Source organism: Oryzias melastigma, linkage group LG17 (assembly GCF_002922805.2).
Source record: "Oryzias melastigma strain HK-1 linkage group LG17, ASM292280v2, whole genome shotgun sequence".
Taxonomy (NCBI): Eukaryota; Metazoa; Chordata; class Actinopteri; order Beloniformes; family Adrianichthyidae; genus Oryzias; species Oryzias melastigma.
Genome location: NC_050528.1, coordinates 17,695,836 through 17,714,100, shown reverse-complemented (window position 1 = coordinate 17,714,100; position 18,265 = coordinate 17,695,836). Strand labels below are relative to the sequence as shown.

Genomic DNA, 18,265 nt, shown 5'->3' with positions numbered 1-18,265 from the left:
GGAAAAAAAAGTAAAAGAAAAGAGAAAAAAAATAGAATTCCAGGAAAAATGCCAAATGGACAGCAGTGCGCTTAGGAGAGAAATTCTTATTTTTTACGGCTGTCTGGAAGCTGAAGCCACACAGACAGACTGGAGTACTATTACTGTCTGTATGACAACATATGAAAGGTCACATCATGGAGCTGTGAGATCTGTGATGTTCCTCTAACAACAGAAACTGTTCAAATACGTGGCCGAAATAAGGAATCTGAATTTCACCTGGATTTTATTTTCTTTGTATTTTCATTAAAAAAGGTGGTTTAGATTGTTGACTAAATTTATTGTAGTTTAATTAATAAATTGTTTACGTGTAGCTTTTAAGAAATTACACCTAAAACTTTCAGTCTATGTTGTGAAAACAGTTTGTTAAACTTTTTTTTGGTTCCATGCACAGCAAAATGAATCCCATTTTTCCAGATGGAATTTTCTGTATTTGCATGATTTTATGTCTGATTAAAATTATATTAAGTAAGCTTGTTAAATTAAAAATACAGAGGTAAATTCAAAAGTAAACAAAAACTGAGTTTTAGGCCCTAGGTTCCAGAGGGTTAAACTTACAAACATGTAAATGCTGCTTTCGCCGTTTGTAGCTTAGCTCATGTCTGCAGTGAAGCCCCAGAAATTCTCGGCTGTCTTGAGTCTTGTCATGTCTGGCTGTTTTATGAGTCTGAACAGCTGGAATATTTCTGTAAAAAAAAAGGATCTCTGTGCAGTCAGACACTGTTTTATGTGTTGTTTTGTACTATTTGGATTATTCAAACAGATCTGAAGCTCTTTGCTAAGTAAAACATGATTCAAATTTAGCTCTATAACACTTTAATTTGTGAAAAAGATGAAGATCTCTATTGTTCTCATAAAAGCTGGTCTGAATACATTAGTGGTTAAACTCCACATTGACTTCATTGCACTTATAGTACAAAATTTATCTATTTTCAGACAAAAGTTAGATCAGTGCATTTTTGATGCTGACTTTTTAAAATACCATTTAACAAATGATATGAGCTGCACAGTGGTGCAGTAGTTAACGGTCTTGTTTCACAGTAAAAAGGCCCCTGGTTCGAGTTCTGACTGGGGCACCTTCTGTGAAGTTTGCATGTTCTATCACGGTCATGCATGAGTTTTCTGGGACTCTGGCTTCCTCCCACCATCCAAAAACATCTTTAATAGGTTAAACAGTTGCTCTAAATTGTCCCTAGGTGAGAATGTAAGTGTTTGTGGAGGTGTGATTGTGGCCCTGCTACAGACTGGGGACCTGTCCAGAGTGAACCCTGCCTTCACCCATGAGTGGCGGAGTTAGACTCCGGCACCCTGTGACCTTGAAAGGGGAAAAACAACCTAAAATTAGATTTGTTTAATTTAAACAAAAATCTTTTTTATTGAACAGCTTTCTTCATATGAAAAATATAAAATGAGTGTTAAATAATTTTCTCCAGTTGTAAATATAACTTATTCCCTCCACTAGAGGGCGACATAGTGAAGTGGGCGGGGCTCTCCTCCTGCTCTGTGTTCAACTTTCAGTCAATAAGAAGTGGTGCTGTGAAGAGAACAATTGTCAGAGTGAATGTTGAACATCAGCTAGTTTCTCCTGTTGATTGAAACCTTGTTGTACAGATGGAACATTGGCTGTGGATTCTTCTTGCTGCTCTTTTCTTTGGTAAGACACAAAGATCAAACTTGGTCGATGGTTATTTCTTCCACTAAGTGTTCTCGGGAAAGACAGAAAATGACCTTCTTACAGTCCAGGAGTAAAGTTCTCTGAGAAGGAAGTGGTAACTAATACACTGTACGTCACTCTGCAGTTTTAGGCAGCACTTAGACATAAATGTTGTTGGACAGGTGAAGCATAGACATAGTGGCTTTGGCTCAAGAGAGATGGGAAAACAGCAAATTATAAAATCAATATATTATTAATTAAATAAGAATTATATTAATTGATTATTGAAAATATGATATTATATGTTGCTCTGTGTTTGACAGAATGCAGAGCACAGACAGACAGCGTGCAGCAACCAGGAGGAGATGTGACTGCAGCTGAAGGAGACTCAGTCACTCTGGGATGTCACTTTAACAGTAGTACACCCAACTATTATCTGTTCTGGTACAAACAGGAAGGAAACAACAGACCAATGTTCATCCTGAATATCTTGAAGACTGGAACAGGAACCACAGCAGAAGAGTTCAAGGAGAGATTTTCATCCAGTCTGGATTCAATCTCCAGATCAGTTCCTCTGACCATCCATAATCTTCATGTGTCAGACTCCGCTGTGTACTACTGTGCTCTGAAGCCCACAGTGACAGGAAACAACAAAACTCTGTACAAAAACCTGCAGAGCAGAGACAAGAAAACACTCTAGAACAACCACTAGAGAGTGCACTACAGCTGATTATCATCACCATAAGTGTTGTCTTCATGATGTGACGCCTAAAGGTTTCATATTTTCAAACAGAACAACCAATCCACCAATAAAACCCTGAGGAACCCCATCAGAATATTTAGTTTGTTTGAAATCAGTGATGTGAACAAGCTATGTATTCACACACATGTAGAGTGCATAGACTTACAAGTCCAACCTAAAAACACAAAGAAAAATCCAATCAGCAGACAGTTCTGTAAATGAAGTTTTACAGTGAACTTCACTGGTCAGAGTCAATGTCCTCTCTCTCATGGCAATCATCTTCATGCTCCTGACCATCTAGTTGACCAGTCCTGACCAACTAGTTCAGAACGTTGGGACATACCGCTTCACACAGTGGTGTAGTGGGGTAGTCAAGGCTCGTCAAGAACCNGAACTTCTCAAATTAGTTAAGAACGGGACACATCGTTTCACACAGTGAAGTAGTGGGGTAGTCAAGGCTAGTCAAGAACCCTTTTTGTTTTCTAGGAACAGATATAAAGACGGCCGGACGGTCTGAGAAAATGAGAAGCTTTTGTGTGTTGTATGAGCCCATACTGGGTACTTGTGAGACCTCACCATTTTTATTTCACCTGAGTGTCAACAATTTTCTTGAATTTAACAATTGTTTCCACAATTACATGTATGTTGTTCACAGTATTTTCTTGACTAATTTTAAAAGGGGAACAAATGAGTGCTCATATGACAGTTACCTTCACACTCTGTTGTGAACATGTACAAGTTAGTTTGAAGACTTGTCCATGTAGCTTTGAGTAGTTATGAGAATCACCAATGATCCCTGTCACACCATTGGAATCTTTTTCACTTGTACAAATAGGGATGACTTAATCTTGCTTTGATCATGCAGATCCTGCTGTAGAGTCAGAGGATGATAGTGGTGTGGTCATAGGTGTGGACAGATCCCCAAAATATTTCCCCCACTTCAATATCTTGCCAGATTTCTACTTTGAATCTTATTTATGAATCATTTTATGCTTTATCATAGTGCTGTTATGCCAGCAATTGTTTTGTGTGTAATTAAATCATGACTTGTAATTAATTAATATAATTAATCTATTTGTATTCTAACCTAATAATTTATTTTGAAGCCTCATTTCAAGGTATATTTATTTAAATCTTTAACATGTTGGTGTGGTAAAAGATCAAAACACAACTAAAAAAATGTGGCTCTATAAGGTTTTCACATCGTAACAAACTTTCAAACTCTAACTTTTTACCATCAAGACATCAAGTCCAGAGTGATCTAATTCATTGTAAAAAAATTGGAAACACTTCTAAAACATAAAAAAATATGTATTGACCTCGATAAAGTCCAATCTTATCATTGAACTGATGACAAATAAATCAGTAATGTTAAGAGTTAAAGGTGTCGTGGAAACACTAAGCTCTTTGATTGGTTCAGATGATCTTAAAAAAGTTCATTGGCCCCGCCCACGGACTTTCAGATCATCCAGTGACATTATTTCTCCCTCATTGTGCTGTTATTCACAGAACAAAAAGGATAAAAGATCAGACACAGAGCTTTTGCAGAAGCCCTAAACTCTGATTGGTTGAGCAAAACTGAAAAAGATGTCATTGACTCCGCCCACTGAACTTCAGATCATCCAGTGGCATTATTTCTCCCTCACTGTGCTGCAGTAGAAGAACAGAGTTCATCTGCTGTCTGTGTGTCTTCAAGAACTCTAAAGACATGTTGCTTTACCTCTTTTTGCTTCTATCTCACATTCTAGGTGAGTTTAAGAACAGAGATTCAAGTTTGCTTGAAGCTGCTGCATGAAGTCATCATCTCATTCATCTAATGGCTTCATTTTCTCCACTTTTTCCAGGACTCACAGCTGGAGACACAATCTCTCCTGATCAAGATCAACTTACAGGAACTGAAGGAAAATCTGTTACAATGAGATGTAACTATCAGACAAGTGACAGCACTCCCCACCTTTGCTGGTTCAGACATGATTCTGACCTTCAGGCTCCTCAGTTTATTCTTAGGAAAGGNAACTGAAGGAAAATCTGTTACAATGAGATGTAACTATCAGACAAGTAGCAGCGGTGTATATCTTTACTGGTTCAGACATGATTCTGACCTTCAGGCTCCTCAGTTTATTCTCTGGAAAAGAGCAAAGGGTTCCACAACTGAACATATTCCAGATAAACGATATAAATCCAGAACAACATCCACATCAACTGAACTGATCATCACAAAGTTAACTCTGGCAGACACAGCTCTTTACTACTGTGCTGTAGACACACAGTGATCCAAAGTGTAGAAGAGGCTGTACAAAAACCTGAAGACAGATATGGACTACTCTTCAAAGAGGAGGGAAGTGGTTTTCAAAGCACAGCTTCATATCAGATGGATTCTGTTCATTCCTGTTTGATCAGAGTCTCTGTGGTTACAGCTGCTAATGAAACACTGAGGGAGGATTCACACGAACACATGATTCACATCAACCAATAAACATCTTTATAAAGTGTTCCAACATAATCTACCATGAAAACTCATCCATCCATTTCCTAACCCGCTTTGTCCCTTTTGTTAATCGTGGGTTGCTAGAACCAATCCCAGCTACTATTGGTTTAGGTCAGGGTACACCTAAGCAGTAACTCTAACAGGTTGGGTGGTGAAGCCATCTGGGAAGTGACAAAGCATTCTGTGATTCAACCATTTTAGTTTTATCATAAAATATTTTCTAAATGTATTCTCATTAATATCACTAATTAGTTATAGTGTTTTTTTTATATATGTTAAAAACAATAAGTTTTCTCAGTCATTCATGTTATTATCTTTTATCAAGTTCATTCAGAAATGCTACAACACCAAAATCTCTTAATGCAAAGTGACTGACATCACACAGGCGATCCAGATTTGAGAGTCTGCTCCACCAGGACAAAAATACATTTGTGTTATCTTCTCACTATAAATAAACAGTTACTTTGACTCTGTGCTTTAACTACATATACATTAAAGACATTAAGCATTTGAAGACCCTGTGATTTTACAAGTTCTCCCACTTAGAAATCATGAAGGAGTCTGAAATTTTCATTTTTGGTGGATGTCCCCTGTGAGATTCATAATCTAAAAAAAAAATGGAAATCACACTGTGACGGAGCGGCTCCGTCCCTCCGTCTGAGTGAGCGCAGTGAGCACACGCACATACACACACACCTACACGCTGGCGCGCGCATCATGTCATAAACCAACTCTGCCGTTATCCAACCACATTATCTTGTAAAGTATCTTTCATTTCTTACAGTTTAGACCTTGGGTGCACACTTGGTCGTCGCTAGTTTCCGCATACACACACATACAAACATTTACTCACCGCGGCTCTGCAGCACGGCGTTTTAGCCACGCCCCCTTTTTCCCCCACCTTCACTGACAGCCAAACCGAGGGATTTGTTTTTCCTGTTTATATAATTTTGATGTCAGTTTTGAGACAGCTGTTTCTAATTTAAATTGTTTGGTGTTTGTTTCTTTATTTTTTCATGTTATAGTTTAAATGGATTAATTGTATTTCAATACTGTTAATTAGAATTTGAAGTTAATAGAAGAACTTATTGAAATGGATTGTTTAAATGTAGTATTATGTGGAAGTTAATATTCTGAGTAAAATGCTTAATTAGGTGGGAGTGGCCAGAAGGAGTATAAATGGAGGTACTTCTCTCTCACAATGGCAGTGAGTAACTGAGAGAGAAACAGGCAGAAGAAGTGCCAGTCTGAGTTTTTGAACATAAAGTGACCAGAGAAAACTTATTGGATTTATTTTGTGTCTGTCATTTTGCCCTCAACCCTGCTTTATTTTTGTAAAACCCAAAGACTTTATTAAAGAAAAAACTCCATGGAATCTCTCCTGGCTTGCCTCCTGTTTGGCTGATTTTTCCTGGACTCTTAAGAGAACCCCGCGACACACACCCTAACCCTTTTACTGATCACGTTTAAAGGAAAAAGAATGAGCATTAACCCAAGAAAACATCCTTACTGTGAAGCATGGGGGTGGTAGCATCATGCTTTCTTCAAAGAGGAGGGAAGTGGTTTTCAAAGCACAGCTTCATATCAGATGGATTCTGTTCATTCCTGTTTGATCAGAGTCTCTGTGGTTACAGCTGCTAATGAAACACAGAGGGAGGATTTACATCAACACATGATCCACATCAACCAATAAACATCTACATGAAGGTTCAAACAGTTACAGTTCATCACTACAGACGTTGGTGAGGAAGCTTCTGTTCTGATAAAAAGAAAGCAGGTGAGAGACTTGGAATGACATTAACATTTTTCTTGTTCATCCCAGAAAATAATTTAAAACACAGATTTACATTTTAATTAACTCAAAGATGAAAAGAACTTTAGCAAGTTTTAAACTTTTAAATTAACTTCCATTAGAATCTAGTGATGATCTGTTTGTCCAGATATGATGAAGAGACTTTATTCAATCAATTAAACTTGATTTATAAAAGCGCTTCTCGTACTTTGAGGAACCTGAAGCTCTTTACATTTAACAACAAAATGATACACAGTAAAAATCAAACTCACCCTTCATCCTCCCCCCTCCCCTCCATTAACACTTTCAACCCATAACTTCACACACAGTGAATACGTCTACAAATAACTCCTAAATGAAACTTATAAAATAAACTTAAAGCTTGGCTCTAATGTGAGGAAACAGTATTTGGGAATCTCTTCATACCAGCTCGGCCACAGGAACATCACCACAGCGACCACCCAGACCAGGACTGCAACGGAGTCCACTCCACAGCTGTGAGGCTGCAGTGTAGGACTCCAGCTGCCCCAGCAAGGACAACAACCACGGGAACGACCCCAGACCAAGCCAGCAAGCCCTGCTACAAAAGACTCTCCATCAGACTGTTCCAGAGACGAGGACTTCAATGGCAGAACGAAGACTCACCATAGACCCTCACCTTAGGGAGAACTAGAGGACCTCAGGGTCTGCGAGGGTTCATACTTTAAAAAAGGATCACTGAAATAAGAAGGCCCAAGACTATTAAAAAGTTTAATAAACCATTAAAATAAATTTTAAAATCACAGAGAGCCAATATAGTGATTTTAAAACTGGTGTAATGAGCGGTAACAACAGTAATGCAGCTTATTGCTGACACAAAGATTATGAACTTTACAGTATTATGACATGAGACCACCAGTTCTGGCTTCCTTCCACCGACTGCCTGTTCATTTTAGAGTTCACTGTAAGATTCTTTGATTTGTTTAGATTATCAAGATGATGAAATGGGAAGGATCTCCTGTAACAGTCATTGTGGTAGCGAAAATGCCTTTAGCCTGTTGGAAAAGACTCTCCACTGTTTGTCCAGTACAGGATGGAGAAATTATCAAGAATATCCATGATAGTTGAGAGTTTGTTCCAAGTCCTCCTCTTCATCAATGCTTCAACAGTGTCAATTTTGTAGCAATAGGAATTGCTTGTTTAGTTTTGAGTTCCACCCGGAGGGTTGAGAGTGTGACACCGGAAGCGGAGTGTGAGTTCCTGTAATGTCGAAGAAAATAGTTTAGTAAAGCATCCCCTGAATAAGGGTAAAATAGATACTGTCTACTGCGGAGTTTGTGAAGAGGAAGCGACATTAAACATGGTGGCAGCGGTGCCTCGAACGACACACCCGGTGCTTTAGTGAAGAAAAAGCGGAGCGGACCATCCCGTCAAGCTAGGCTAAGCTAGTTAGCCGCGAAGGTGCTAACGGTTTGACGCAGCGGGACAGACACCGAAGAAAGGCACACGGCAGAAAGTATAAAAGATGGAAGGATTAAAACCACCTGCACAATGGAGTATGGAAGCAGCAAACCTCCCGAAAGCATGGAAAACGTGGAAAGAAGAGTTTACACTCTACACGGAACTAGCTCTACCGGACGCCGAGGAAAAGGCACGAGTGAAGCTGTTTTACTATCTCATCGGGGAACGGGGAAGAGAGTTCTGCGGNCTCATCGGATCAGAGACAAGAGTAACAGTGAGTGGTCTGATGGCTAAAATAGATGAACACTGTAATCCCAAAGTTAATGAAACAGTAGAAAGATACAGATTTTTTGCACGCAATCAGGCTCTGGGAGAAACTATTGATAAATATGTTACAGACCTGAGAATGCTAGCAAGCACCTGCAACTTTGGACAATTAAGAGACTCATTGATCAGAGACAGAATTGTCTGTGGGACAAGCAGCTCCAGTTGGAGAGAACGGCTTTTCAGCGAAGAGAATCTTACATTAGATAAATGTCTTGATATATGCAGAGCGATGGAGATTTCGAGAGAATACAACAAAACCATAAGTGGACAGGAATTAGAGGAGTTACATGTAGTAAAACAAAAAGAGAGGAAAAGACAAGAGAAAGGGATATCCTGCAGATATTGTGGAAGGACACATGAAAGGAGCAAATCAAAATGCCCAGCCTATGGAAAAAACTGTAAAAAGTGTGGCAGAGAAAATCATTTTGCTATAACATGCAGGAGTAAAACTTTCAGGAATGAAAACACACAGAGAGAAAACAGAAAAACAGTCCACACAGTGACGGAGCAGGATTCAGACTCAGGTGAGGACATACTGACAGTCACAGCCGTAACACAAACTGCAGAAGAAGTGAACCAGATCAAAGAAGGAGTCGGGAAAAAGAAAGAACAGCTTTTTGCAGGCATGATGATTGACAACAGCCTGGTACAGTTTCAGATCGACTGTGGTGCAACATGCAACGTCATTCCCATTAACCTGTTGAACCCGAATGTAAAAATAGAGCACACGGATAAGGTTCTGGTGATGTACAACAAGTCAAAGTTGTGTCCATTAGGAAAATGTAAAGTCAAAATGGTTAATCCAAAAAACAAGAAGAAATACAAAGTGGAGTTCCAAGTGGTAGGAGAGGACTGCAAAACACCTCTACTCGGAAGATCAGCGAGCGAAGCAATGAAGCTAATACAAGTCAAATACGACAACATCTACGCTTTGGACAGCACAGTGACAACAGCACTTGCAGAAGAAAACAACTGGTCGTTGGAGGAGATAAAGAGAAAATTCCAAGATGTTTTTACAGGGGATGGATGCTTAAAAGGTGAATATGAGCTGGAAATAGACCCAACAGTGCAGCCTGTTAAACTGCCGAAACGCAGGGTCCCAGTGTCAATGATGAAACCATTGAAGGAAGAACTGAGGAGTCTTGAAGACAGACGGATCATAACACCTGTCGACCACAGTACAGAATGGATCAGTGGCATGGTGACTGTGCAAAAACCGAATGGCAGACCCAGAATCTGTATTGACCCGAAACCGCTTAACAAAGCGTTGAAGCGAAGTCATTTCCCGCTACCGACAATAGATGACATACTGCCGGATGTGTCAAAAGCTAAGGTCTTCACAGTATGTGACGTGAAACATGGTTTTTGGCATGTAAAGCTCACGGAGGAGTCAAGTCAGCTCACAACATTTGCAACACCATTTGGTCGTTTTCGTTGGCTGAGGATGCCGATGGGGATCAGCCCAGCTCCAGAAGTCTTTCAGCGCAGACTGATGCAAGCATTGGAGAACCTACCTGGCACATACGTCATCGCTGATGATATTCTGATCACAGGAAAAGGTGATACAACGGAGGAAGCAGAGAAAGATCATGACAGAAACCTGAGACTTTTTCTGGAAAGATGCAGAGAGAAAAACATAAAACTGAATGCGGAGAATCTCAAACTCAGGAGACGAGAAGTTCCATACATTGGACATCTACTCACAGCCGAAGGTCAGAGAGCTGACCCGGAAAAGGTGAGAGCGATCACAGAGATGCCAGCACCAACAGATATAAAAGGTGTGCAGAGACTGGTAGGAATGATCAACTATTTGTCAAAATTTTACAAACATTTATCAGAGGACTGTGAGCCTCTTAGACAACTTACTCACAAAGACAGCCTGTGGGAATGGTCAGATGTGCAAGAAGATGCTTCTAAAAGACTGAAAGAAAAAAATAACACAAGTCCCAGTTTTAAAATATTACAGCCCAGAAGAGGAGTTGACACTGCAGTGTGATGCCAGTGAGACAGGGCTGGGAGCTGCTCTGACTCTAAAAGGTAAACCAGTGGCATTTGCAAGTCGTGCATTAACGCTCACAGAAAGAGGTTATGCACAAATTGAAAAGGAATGCTTAGCCATTGTGTTTGGCATGGAAAAATTCCACCAATACACATACGCTCGTCTTGTTAGAGTGCAGTCAGATCATAAGCCGCTCGAAAAATATTTTCAAAAAACCACTGATGCAAGCGCCTAAAGGACTGCAAAGGATGTTGTTGAGACTGCAGAAATATGACATAAACATAACCTATGTTCCAGGCTGGGACATGCTGCTAGCCGATACCTTGAGCAGAGCCTACCTACAAGAAAGGAACAACAAAAGTCAGACAGAGTTGGAGACAGAATGTGTCAACATGGTAGATTATGTACCCGTTTCAACAGAGAGCATGGAAAAAATACGCTCAGAACAAAAACTGACCGTAAACTACAAACTCTGATAGAAACAATACAAAACGGGTGGCCAGCTTGTAAAAAGGATGTACCAACTGAAATAACCCAATTCCAATCCATACGGGACGAGCTGAGCACACAGGATGGACTGGTCTTCAAAGGAGAAAGAGTGGTGATTCCAGACGCGCTGCAGGCAGAAATAACCCAGCGGATTCACGCAACACATATCGGCACAGAGGGATGCCTCAGAAGAGCCAGAGACTGCATCTATTGGCACGGTATGAACGACCACATCAAAAAGTATATTGCAAAATGTGACATATGCCGAAAAGTGGATGCTAAACAACAAAAAGAGACACTAAGACCACACAAACTCACCGACAGACCATGGACCAAAGTTGGGACAGACTTATTCAACTTTGATGGTAGAGAGTACCTGATAACAGTGGATTACTATTCCAACTTTTGGGAGATTGATCACCTACCAGATACAAAGTCAAGTACTGTGATTAGGAAACTGAAAGCTCATTTCGCACATCAGGGAATACCTGAAGTTGTTTTTTCTGAAAATGGTCGTAGTACAGCTCAACAGAGTTTGACAGCTTTAGCCAGAAATTGGACTTTAAACATAAAACATCATCGCCTGGTTACCCTCAGAGCAATGGCAAGGCAGAGTCTGCTGTCAAATCGGCAAAAAGACTTATGAGAAAAGCCAAACTGGCTGGACAAGATCCATATTTGGCCTTATTAGATCACAGAAACACTCCAACACAAGGTTTGGACACAAATCCAGCACAGAGACTTTTAAGCAGGAGAACAAGAGCACTCATTCCAATGAGTAACAGTCTCTTACAGCCCCAAGTAACAGAGAACCACCTAGGACTGACGAGGAACAGGGAGAGACAATCAAAATATTACAACCGCACAGCAAGAGACATGGACAATTTGAAACCAGGAGACTCGGTGAGAGTTCAACCTTTCGAACCACACAGCTTATGGGACAAGGCGAGAGTGTGCAAAACACTTGGAGACCGATCCTATGAGGTGGAGATGGACAATGGCAGGGTCCTGCAGAGGAACCGTCGCCATCTAAGAAGAGCTGTGGAGGTTGACTTAAGGATACCATCAGCACCAGAACCGGTTGACCAAGACTCAGGGCCTAACAAAGGGGACCCACAAAGGACCACCACAGAGTCAGGACGTGTCGTTCACCAGCCATGATACCTGAAAGACTATGTTTGCAGTTAAACTGTTAATATTTGCTTATAGAAATTTTTGTTGAAAAAAAAAAAAGTGTGAGGGGAAAAGAATCTAATGTTATTACAAAAGAAAGTAATTTTCTTTTGAAACAAGAAAATCTGAGTAGAAAAGATTGTCATTTTAATTTGAAGAAAATAACTTTATTTTGAAGAACATGAAAAAAAGGGGCATGTCTAAGTTTGATACTGTTATAACCTGAGTTATTTAATGTTTTAAAATAAAAGGCATGTAGCAATAGGAATTAGTTTTGAGTTCCACCCGGAGGGTTGAGAGTGTGACACCGGAAGCGGACTGTGAGTCCCTGTAATGTCGAAGAAAATAGTTTATTAAAGCATCCCCTGAATAAGGGTAAAATAGATACTGTCTACTGTGGAGTTTGTGAAGAGGAAGCAACATTAAACAAATTTTACAGCCAGTCACAGAGGCAGCCTTCGTCATCACTTTGTTGTGTCTCAATAAGCGTGTTTGAGATGACCAAGGCTGCTGCGCAGATCGCCCGCAGCGCGGTGTATGCTGGTTAGTTTCTGTCTCGACATCAAATGTGCGCCGTCACGAAGTATCGCGGGAAACGGACGGGTTCAAGGCACCTTCCTAAGCCAGCGCAGCCAGAAAATAGGTACTGCACTGGCTGCCAGCTGCCTTCAGGGCTACAAAACAATGCATTGTGGGAAACGGTGTCCACACAGTTCTTGCAGTTCGGTGTGAAATAACTGGCGCTAAATGAAGGACATCGGTGTATTTTTTTTACTTTTTCTGGAAGGTAGTGAATCACTGATGAAAAAATAAACAAGATTTTAAAAAATCTGTGGTCATGTTTTTTATTGTTGTCTTTAAAATCAACTTTATTTTCTGTTTTATCTGTTTATTTTGGACAGTGCACATGCAAAGAATCCCGCGGCTATTTTTTTAAATCTGTTTTACTCTGAAAAATGTTCCAAATAATATAAAAGACACAACAGCACAGATCATACTAGGAGGAGTGGCTTATTAAAATTCAACCGAATGTTAAGGACAACCCCCAACTCCTTGATCTCGTACAGTCTTGTTGTTCACCCTCATCTCAGGCGCCTTTCTCCGCCCCCTCCTGCAGCAGCTTAGTCTCGCCGAATATTCAGGCGAGGCGCAAGTCATCTCAAACACACCTTTTATGTCACTGCGGCCACATGTTGACAATCCATTTTCACTGTTAGCAAGAAGCTCAAAACTCTGGAACAGGTTGTGCATTAAATTATGATTTAAAAAATATTCTCAATAAATTAGTTTCTGGGTTGTTTTTAAAAGCTACTCAAGAATATTAAAATCTGTTGGAAGAAAATAGTTTTGAAAGCAATCCAGATCAAAGCCATTAATAAATATTTTTATTGTTTAAGTTTCAAGATTAATTGTCATTGTTTTGTTTTTTCATAAACTACTGCGTATAAATGAGCCTCGTGTTTCAAATCAGTTGGAGATGTTTGCATGAAAACCATGTTAAAGACTGGAGTACTAGTATTGTACACAAAGGTTATCCACTTTAAAAAAAGAAGTATTAGATTTTTGGTAAAAAAGCTCAAAAAGCAAGAGTTCAGCAAATGAAATTGGCTGTAACAATAGGAACTATTGTTGTCTATGTGTCCCGCCCGGTAGGGGCCAGAGGCAGAAATGAATGAGAGCATGCACCTGTGCTGCATCGTATGATGAGACCCACCTGAGTTACAAAGAAGTACATCCCTGTTGGATAAAGTTAACGTATTCTGTGTTGTGTTTCACAAAGGAAGACCAGAATATAACATGGTGGCAGTGACGAAGAATTTTTTTGAAAGATAGCGATGGAGTTTTTTGCAGCGTCTTAACCCGTGGGAAAATTGGAGACCCACAGCACGTGAAGCCATGGAAGGTCTGAAACCTCCTCAACCGCTCTGCTTTGAGTCCAGTAATCTTTCACGGATTTGGAAGAACTGGAGAGACGATTTAATTCCTTATGTGAATCTAACTGTTCCCGCCGCCGACGAGAAAACAAAAGTTAAGCTGTTTGCTATCTCATTGGAGAAAGTGGACATGAGCTTCTGGAGACAGTGATGGGTGAATCGGCGTGGGATGCGGGGAAGATCGCGGACATAATTGGAAAGTTTGATGATCACTGCAGTCCGGGGACAAATGAGACGGTGGAACGCTACAAGTTTTTCTCACGGAACCAGAGTGCTGGTGAGTCAATGAGTTGAGGCTGTTGACCAAATTGTGCAATTTCAGGACTTTAAGAGACTTTAAGAGAGAGAGATTTTTATTCAGGACACAGAATTAACAATGCACAAATGAGAGAGAGAGAGACTGCTGCGTAAGGAAAATATAGATCTGGACACATGCGTGCAGCTGTGCAGAGCCACGGAGCTGTCGCGAGAGAACAGCAAGCAATTTCTGGATTAATGATGGAAGAGGTGCATGCAGTGCAAGGGGGTGCACGTCAGAGACAGAGTCATAGACTGCAAGTTTTGTGAAAAAACACATGATAGAAATAAGGAGAAATGCCCAGCTTATGGGAAAAAATGCAAAAATGTGGCAAAGAAAACCATTTCGTAAAATGTGAGCAGAACACAGTTAAAGGAGATCAGTGCATAATGTGGCTAAGTGTGACAGTGATGGCTACAAAGAAATCCTGTGTGTTACGGGGTCAGATGCACAGAATGCAACAGATGCTAAAAAGGTAGCAGAAACTAAACTTTTAGGTGGCATGCTGTTGGGCAAAGACTTTGTAAAATTCCAAATAGACTGTGGTGCTACTTGCAATGTTATCCCAGTTAACTTACTGAATCCTGATACAAGACTGGAAGACGCAAAGACACTTCTAGTAATGCACAACAAAACCCAGCTTAGACCACTAGGAAAATGCAAACTGAAGCTGAGAAACCTTCGGAACCAGAAACTTTACAAGCTGGAGTTCCAAGTGGTGAATGAAAACTGCTCTGTGCCTCTTTTGGGTAAAAGAACGAGTGAGACAATGAATGAAAACATTATGGCAATAGACAGCATTGTCACGACACAGACTCCTTCAAAGGAACAGTGGACACTGGAACAGATAAAAACAGAGTATGCAGATGTGTTTACTGGAGATGGATGTCTGGATGGACTATACCAAGTTGAAGTAGATAAGTCCATTAAACCTGTGCAGCTACCAAAGAGACATGTTCCTGTAGCAATGATGAAACCACTCAAAGATGAACTACAAGACTTGGAGCGCAGAGAAATAATCTCACCTGTAGAGCGAAGCACAGACTGGATTAGTGCTAGGGTGGTTGTCCAGAAATCAAATGGGAAACCAAGGGTTTGCATTGACTCAAGACTCTTAAACAAAGCACTAAAGTGCAGCCATTTCCCCTTGCCAACTATTGAAGATATTCTCCCTGATCTGTCCAAAGTTCAAATTTTCAGTGTGTGATGTAAAAAGTGGATTCTGGCATGTCAAACTGGAAGAGGAGTCCAGCTGACAACATTTTCTACCCAATTTGGATGTTATCGCTGGCTCAGAATACCAATGGGAATCTGTACCGCACCAGAGATCTTCCAGAGGAAGTTGACGCAGGCACTGGAGAATCTGCCTGGTCTGTACATAATCGCAGATGAAATGTTGATCACAGGCCAAGGGGAAATGCAGGAAGCTGCTGAACATGATCATGATGAGAAACTAAGACTGTTCTTGAGCAGATGCAGACAGAAGAACATCAAGCTAAATGCAGAAAAAATGAAACTGCGTCAAAAAGAAGTCACCTACATCGGACATCTTCTAACAGCTGATGGATTAAAGATAGATCCGGAAAAAGTGAGAGCCATCAATGAAATGCCACAGCCTGCCGGTGTCAAATTAGTTTTAAAGACTCTTAGAAATGGTGAACTATTTAGCAAAGCTCTGCTCACACCTCCCTGACCAGTGTGAGGTGTTGAGAAAACTTACACACAAAGAATGTGAATGGAACTGGAACAAAGAATACGAGGATACATTCACAAACCTGAAAAAAATCATTACCAATGCTCCTGTTCTGAGGTACCACAGTCCAGAAGAAGAACTCAAAATCCAGGTTGATGCCTCAGATACAGTTGGGAGCAGCGCTCATGCAAAAAGGCAAGCCTGTCGCCTTCACGAGTCGAGCGCTCACACAGACTGAAAGAGGCTATGCCCAAATAGAAAAAGAGTTTTTAGCTCATGTTTTCAGCATGGAGAAATTTCACCAGTTCACCTATGGTCCTCGAGTCACAGTTCAGAGTGACCGTAAGCCACTCTAGAATATTGTCAAGAAACCTCTTCTCAGGGCACCCAAGAGGCTACAAAGAATGATGTTGAGGATCCAAAAGTATGATGTAAATGTGGTTTTTGTGCCAGGAAAGGACATGCTGTTGGCTGACACATTAAGCAGAGCCTATCTGCCAGAACATTCTTCTTACAACTCTGTGAAAGCAGAAATAGAGACAGTGAACATTTTACAGCATCTGCCAATATCAGAACAAAGACTAAGTGCAATTCGCTTTGCAAGAGAGCAAGATGCAACACTCCAAATGCTCAAAGAAACAGTAAGTCAAGGTTGGCCAAAAGGGAAATCAAAAGTTCAAAGTCAGATCAGCCTATATTTCTCTTTTCAAGACGAGCTAGTGTAACCCATGGTTATTTTAGGGCCTAACCCATTCCTCTTTTGGAGCCAGAACAACTACTATAGCTATTTCTAAAGGCTGAATTTTCGCTAAAAGCTGTATTTTCCGATGGTCCTTAAACGCACCAAAGCCCTGCAGGTAGCCCCGTTGAAACGGAGGAAAAAGAGTTGTCGCACATTTTATTTGTGAGAAGCCGAGCAGACAACCTGTGCAGACCAGCACGATTCGGGAGAAGAATCTTATTGAACAACTCCAGAGGTTTTTTCCTATGAACGTTTTGCTTTTTCTTTGAACATCCTGGTGAGTTGGAGTTTTAATTTCCAGTTAAACTGTATGGACGTGCTGTAGGGAAACGGACATGTAGATTCAGATTATGCAAATGAGTGCATGTTGCTGTAATAAATAAAAACCAGTCAGGATTTGTTTTTGGAGGAAATAATTGATTACAGTGTACCATGAGCTAGCATAGCTACATTCTTTTTGCTTGCCACGTTGCACAAGCTAGCAGACCTGCACGTGGGGTGAAGTGAATTTTCTTTTGTTACTTTTTATGTGCAATTTATCTTGATGCACTTATATGTATGTATTCTGTTGTTGGAGGAATTATATTTTTTCATTTGTAAGTACACTCAGAACTTATTTGGAACCGTGTAAGTAAACATTTGTTTTAGCTATTTATTTTTTTATTTTGCAAATTCAGTAATTGTTCTGCACACTTGTGTGCAGACTGTTTTTTTTTTTCCTATGCTGGACTCTCCTTGAAGATCCAAAGTGCACCATCCAGGGACGGGATTCTGCGCGTCTGAATTTCGGGGAATCTGGACATCCTGGATCAGAAGGTTAAGCAGGAGCGCGGTAACAGGAATTGAATTGATTTTTAAGGATCCCCTTTCTTTTTTTCAATTTTTTATCCTGAGATCTCAGAGAACTATTTCAATTTTTTTTTGGTCAGGCCTGACAGAAAAGAGAAAAACAAATAAACTGATAAATGATGCATCAAACTTAAAACCGGAGAAAATGTATATATTTTTTTGTTAAATTAAATGTGTGTTTGTTATCTGAATGCGAGTTGGTGTTCTTATTGAAGTTGGAGGGTTTTTTTTGCCAGCCAATCTCCTACAAACCTAGAAATCAGACCTAAAGTATTAGAAACCCTGAACGTAGAAATTGTAGATTAAGATACCCCTGTTTATCCAGGCTTTAAGGGTTACACTAGGTTTTCAAGGTAATTTTCAGAGGTGAACGAGACATAATTCCAGATTCATTGAGAAAAGACATAATTCAACGTATACACGCCTCTCATCTTGGAGCTGAAGGCTGCCTCAGAAGAGTGAGGGAATGTGTATACTGGCCTGGAATGAATGAGCAGATTAAGACCTTTGTTGCCAAATGTGCAGTTTGCAGATCAGTCGACAACAAGCAGCAGAAAGAACCTTGTGAGACTCTGAAGCTGTTTCCACTGAACAGTACGGTACGGT

At 40.4% G+C, this 18,265-nt stretch overlaps 1 long non-coding RNA gene across 1 annotated transcript; it reads left to right on the top strand.

Annotated features, from left to right (window-relative positions):
* Positions 1-16,432: 16,432 nt before the first annotated feature.
* LOC112139683 lies at positions 16,433-17,850 on the top strand. The gene is made up of 2 exons (XR_002918039.2): positions 16,433-17,087; positions 17,514-17,850. It is a non-coding gene; the product is annotated as an uncharacterized LOC112139683 (long non-coding RNA).
* The last annotated feature ends 415 nt before the right edge of the window (positions 17,851-18,265 follow it).